Raw genomic sequence first — 6,651 nt, 5'->3', positions numbered from 1 at the left:
ATTGCCATAGAGAGGGAAAACATTTTTGACAAGGGAATGTTGAAGTCTAGACATTTAGAGGGCTTATGAACGGTCATTGCCTGGTTTAAATGGCCACTTTACACTCTGTGTAACATCCACGTATCAGTTTTCCGATATTATATTCTTGAAAATTAAAGAATTGATATTCTGTCAAAAATAAAATAAAACACTCAATGAAAAATCGATAATTACGCTTTTGACCAGTACACGCAATAAAACTATACTTAGTGTGCAATAAAAATGTATTTCCACCGGTTACGTCGAGTTTGACGAATGCGCAATGTTGGTCCCGGCTATAAGCCCGCAGGCAGCAGGCAGCAGCTACCCGAGGGACGGAGGGACGGCCTCCCGACGGACCGCGGCCCGCATGGCAGCCCCTGACAGCGGAATTGCACCCTCCGAGTCAGCCTCCGAAGGAAAACAATGTCGGACAAGTGTCACTCCGACAAATGAGACAACACACGTGCACGCGTTTTCCGCGAAAACACTTTCGCGCGCTCGGAAGAAGATGGCGCCGCCAAGCGGCGGTCGCGGGAAACACTCCTATTTCCATAATATATCGACTCCGTTATGTAGATTGTAGATGTATATAGGTACTCCACTCCGCGGCGGCGGTATTTATCCGGGCCAGATACAATCTACTAGCAAACACTGTATCTTTATAATTTTTACTCGGTACTGCGATGAAATGCGAAATTTTACAATAGAGCTAACGCGTCCGATCTGCAGAATGCGAAACGCGAACTATTAGAATTTTATCGAAAGTGCCTACTCGGATTGGCTGAATTTAAACGTTTATCCGTTAATTATGTTCTAACCTACGTATTTTTGTTAATATCATGTCGTCTACATGAATTATTTACAATCTGATTTCGTAATATTCAATTTTATTATTTTACAATTTTTCATTATTATTTTCTTCAATTATAGAATATCCAACAAATGCATTTCATTCTCGGAACAACTGCCTCGCGTCTTGCTGCCTTGTTGTCTTGTTGTCTTGTTGTCTTGTTGTCTTGTTGTCTTAGCTGAAAGACCATATGATTTTTTAAATAAATAAAAAAATATTTTTTAAAATGTATTTTTTTATTAAATCATACAAAAAAAAATTGTACTCCCAGGGGTTACAACAAACTCATTTTGGGACAGAATAATATTTAAATAACTAACTAACTAACTAACTAACCATCACGCCATTTCCCCGGAGGGGTAGGCAGAGAGGATAGAACGCCACACCACTCTGTCCTGGCACACTTCCTTTGCTTCCTTCACATTCATACATCTTCTCATGCACGCACGTCGATTATTCCGACTTTTCACATGACCACTTTCAAGAATTTGTTGTACTTGATCATGCCATGTCTTTCTCGGCCTTCCTCGACTTCTACAACCAGACACATTCGCATCATAAATCTTTTTAGCCGTTCTTTCATCATTCATTCGCTCCACATGACCGAACCATCGCAAAAGACCTTTCTTAATTTTGTCGATAATGCTTAACTCAGCCTTGCATTCTGCTCTAATTTCGACATTAGGGCACCTATCATACATTGTTTTTCCGCACATTCGCCTGAGGGATCGCATTTCAACAGCATTCAGTCTACTTTCGTCCCTTTTTTTCCAACCCCATGCTTCGCTTCCATACATTAGGGTTGGTACCAGAACTCCATTATGAACTGCTAATTTAGCCTCTTGCGATAGACACTTATTTGCTACGACAGACTTTAAGGCACCATTAACTCTGTTACCGGCACTAACCCTCCTTTCAATATCCTTGTCCATATTTCCATCTCTAGTAAACATACTACCCAGATATACAAATTCTTCGACCTGTTTCAAACTATCTCCATTTACTACAATCGATATTTAAATAAAGGTATGGTAATAATAATAATATGGTAACACGTAATAATATGTACATAAAACTGAAATAAGAAAGCAAGCAAATATATAACACAAAGAAATTTGAACAATCCATAATAAAAATAAAAATTAAATTTTTACATATTGTAAGAAAAAAATGTCAGAGGAAAAAGAAGAACTTAAAACTAAATTTCACCTTCCATATACCTCCTCATGTCATTCACGAACAATAAGATTACGAAGAAAAAAATAATAATACGAAAAAGAGGCGATTCTGATGAAAACAACCAGCATGAAGAGCAATGTATTTACTTTATTTAACTTTTTTATCATGTTTTTTTAATATTTTCATCTCTTTTTTACAGAACAGACAGAAATTGACTTATTTGATTATTTGTGTTTTATTTTTAAGTGCGTTAGCGTGTATATTTTTTTATGAATGCCCCTTGAGTGTTAATGAACAAAATAAATAATATTCAATTATAAAAGATAATTAGGCGTTCCATCCTTTCTGCCTACCGGAGCCGAAAATGGCGTGTTGATATGGAAAGCAATACGGTATTCGAGACAAAACAAACGAACAAATGCAGTGGTTAACGGAAAGAATAGAACGCAACACAACTTTATAACATACATATTATTTATTGTATTAGCATTTCTTCTTCTTCAATGCCTTTCCGCACCTTACGGTGAATAGGGCACTGCATTGGTACACTAATCGCAGCGTATCTTGATCATTTTTCTTACATGAAGGTAAGATGATCAGTCTTACGCTCAGGGATTATGAAATATTCATGCGTAAAAGCACCTTAATGTATAAATATTTCTTTTCAACCATGCCGGGAATCGAACCTGAGGCCTCTTAAATGACAGGCAAGCGCGCAGACCATTACACCACAAGGCCGATATTAGCATTTACTTTGTGGAATAACATTTTCAATTTATTTAAAATTACAAGGTGTTTTAATTGAAATAAATCTACAACAGACATATCTCGTAACTAGATTAATGCTTCTTTTCATACATGTACGCCGATTATTTCAACTTTTGAAATGTCCATCTTCAAGTTAGTAATAGTGACCGACCGAAGTTTCGGTTTCGGACAAAAAATGACCGAAACTTCTGTTTAGCCGAAGCCGGTGGTCGGGGTGTGTCGGATCACGTTCGGCTGAACTCGGGAGGACTTTAAAAAGTTTTTTTACGGAAGTATCTAAAATACACATTACTATTCAGATATAAAAAAGGACAATTAGAGATATCGTATTGATGTCCATTCAAATAATTAGTTTTTTAATTCCCACTGTCTAACATTAAAAAACTCGTCTGATTTTGTAATTTGTTGACTATAGTTAGTAATTCTAAGGTAGTTCATATTATATTTATATTTTTGTAATTCCTTTATAGTTAATAAGTTAAAATTCCTATGGCGTACATTGAAGAACTGCTACATAATATAAGTTATAATATGTATAACAAAACAAAACGAATCAAAAAGTGCTAAAACTAAACAAATTTACTGATTAAATTTTTGGCGTTTATTTTCATCGTGTATTTTATTTGACACTTATTTTAATGAACTCGTAAGGTTTAACAATAAAAACGCCTATAGTTGGATAATTTATATAGCGTCATTTTTGTGAAAATCACCTCAAGGACGCTGTACAATAAATAAATAACCCAGCACGTCTTGCAGCTACAGAGCGCATGGACGGTAAGTAATCTAGCCCCCATTTACATTATATTTTAATTTGACAGTGAAGTTTAGGTTCGAATGATACATGAAAAAGAAAATAAATAAAATAAAATAAACTCATTTTTAAAAATAGGAGTTAGATTATAACAAGTCTTGCAGCTACTGAGCGCATGGACTGTTGAAATTCTAGACCCCATTTACAAAATTTTAGTGTTTTATGGTTGATATTTACATATTGAAGCATGATCAATAATCGTCTTTTTTAGGCGTTTTCATAACTAATGATATAAAATGAGAATCAAATTGTTATATAAATGGGCTCGAATCTCGGAAGTCTGATTCGTAAATCCGCGACGCTATCACAGGACCACAATCCGATTTAAATTATTGTTGCAAAGAAATTAAAGCGCCCTTGAGGTGACATTTAACGAAAATGCCGCTACAAATAAATCAGTAAAATAAACTACAGAGTACCATAAGTACCTTTGGGTTTTTTTATTACAAAAACGACGCTGTACAAATCGGCTAATTTTATTATATGCATAGATACTATACAATCGCACGATTTATTAATTACTCGGGCATAAATTATAATTCAATGTATTAAATAAATAATTTGGTCTACCATGTACAATACATGTCAAACGTCATGCAGGCGATACGGGCAGAGACAAATAAATAATGTTATCGAGTGTTTGTGTTTGTGGCTAGAACGTGTAGTAGGCATTCTAAAAATAATATTATGTAAATATAAGTCACGTGGGCTTGGGTGCAATCAGCTGTTTAAGGTAGGTAGAGTAGTACTTGCTACCTATTTACTCTACATCTACCTACTCAACGTGATTACTTTGACGTTTAAAAACATGGTAGGGGATTAGCGGGTCGAGAGTTTCAACGACCACGATACTATCACGGCAATCACGAATCACTGTCGATAAATTTATCGATTTAGTCAATGAGCGTTTTTCTCGGAATGTTTACGAACGTCATTACATTGCGAAAATTTTCGTTTTTTTGTCAAAAAAAATAATAAGTTCGAATCTTGTATAAGTCACGTGGTAGTGTTGTGGACAAATAGTAATATCATATTATAAAATTGATACATATATTTTTTATATTCTCATGTATTACATTCCTTTATATTTGTTTTTTATTATACCGTAATTTTATTTCGTTCTATTGTAAGATCACAGCTAGAGTATGCATCTGCAGTTCGGAGTTCCGTTTTTTACTGCAACTCATATGATCTTGAATGAGTACAAAGAAAGTTTTTAAGATACATTCAATTTAAATTAGGTCTACCTGTGTCAGAAATAAATTATAATTCCCTGATGAATAATATAAATTTAACATTACTATCAAGCAGGAGGACAATAAATGACCTCTTTTTTATTGATAAATTATTAAATAATAAAAGAGATTGCCCCGAACTGTTAACTTTAATAAACTTTCGTATTCCACATGGACCAACATGACTATTTTTTTTGTTTTACAGTCATCATCATGGTACTAATTATTCATTAAATTCACTAATTATTCGCATGCAGCGGCTTGCAAATCAATACAGTGATGATTTAGATTTATTTTATACCACGCCGCTGATGATCAAGTCCTATGTTTTAAAAAAGAATTAACAATAATAATTAGTTTTTCACTTTTGTTTTCACTCACGTGTGTATAATTGTTTTTTTTTTATTATTATTTAGTATTGATATTTATATAAACCACGAAGTAAGCTTTTTAACTTTCCTTTTAAAGCACTTTCTTTTTCTTTTTTTCTCTTTTTTCTTCTCTTCCTCTTTTTTTAAACTGACCTTTTCTTCAATTTACCTTTCTTTTATACAGGTAAATGTTTATATTTGTTACAGATGTAATATTCCTTATTTTATATATAAATACTGTTTACAATTGTATACTTTTCTTGATGTTTTTGGTCTTTTTTCATATTATGCTATTTTTTGTTCTATTCCTTTTCACTGGTTTTATTGTAATTATATAAAAAGTTCATGGAACCGTAAATAAATAAATAAATAATTTATATTTAAGTAACATGAATTCTTGGCACATATATTTGTAAAATAACGATTATTAATTTCTTACATTTGATTAGCTAGGCATTTATAATAAGTAGTTTTAGTTATTTTTTGTAATTGTTATATGTATAAGTATAGAACTACTCATACTTTAAAATATGAAAAATCTCCATCTTAGAACAGACTGAGCCATATAAGATGGAGACTACCCTAAACAGAGAACGCCCCGTTTTCATTTCCTATGTAAATAGGGGCTAGATTTCTTATTGTCTATGCGCTCTGTAACTGCAAGACGTGGTGGGATATTTATTTATTGTACAGCGCCCTTGAGGTGATTTTCACAAAAAACGGCGCTATATAAATTATCCAAATATACAAACATATATATGTTTATTTTTACTATGCAATAAATGTATAAAAAAAATAAATATATATGTATTATCAGCGATGTGATTTTTTAAAGTTTTGAAATTACTTTGCTTGTGACGTCACAAATTCTAAGTCGGTGAGTTCTGCTGATTGGTGAGTTGGCTTCCCGGAAACCGGATCATTTGTTGATTCTTAAGAACTTGTGACGTAGTTCATTATTGTTAAAATATATATATTTTCAAATATAATTTTCGCATGTTTTTGAAAAACTTCTCCATATGATTAAATGCTTTAATTTTTACCGGATGTAAGAAAACGCCTTTTATATCCAATTTCTTATAGCACTTAACTTCCTCATTGTTAAAATCCACGGAAGCAACACGCACACGCTGAGCAAGTGGCTGTTGTCCTACAGTCCTGTCTGTGCGCGTTCACACGAGGACAATGCGGCCGCGCGCAGTGGTGTGGGTAATCCATTGTCCTGCGGAGGTGCCAGCCTGTCTATCTCCGAGAAAATGCCACGGTCCATTGACATGTCCTCCAAATTGCAGTTTACACGAGGACAACAGGTCCGCTGCTGAGAAAGAACAATATTGTATTGTCCTCGTGTGAACGCTACTTAAATGTAAGATTATAAATTTGTTGGGATAGACGTGAAATCGCAAACGTTGA

The sequence above is a fragment of the Micrasema longulum genome, unplaced genomic scaffold, assembly GCF_059751315.1.
Source record: "Micrasema longulum isolate JH-2025_06_02 unplaced genomic scaffold, ASM5975131v1 h1tg000035l, whole genome shotgun sequence".
Taxonomy (NCBI): Eukaryota; Metazoa; Arthropoda; class Insecta; order Trichoptera; family Brachycentridae; genus Micrasema; species Micrasema longulum.
Note: the sequence above shows the minus strand (reverse complement) of the source record.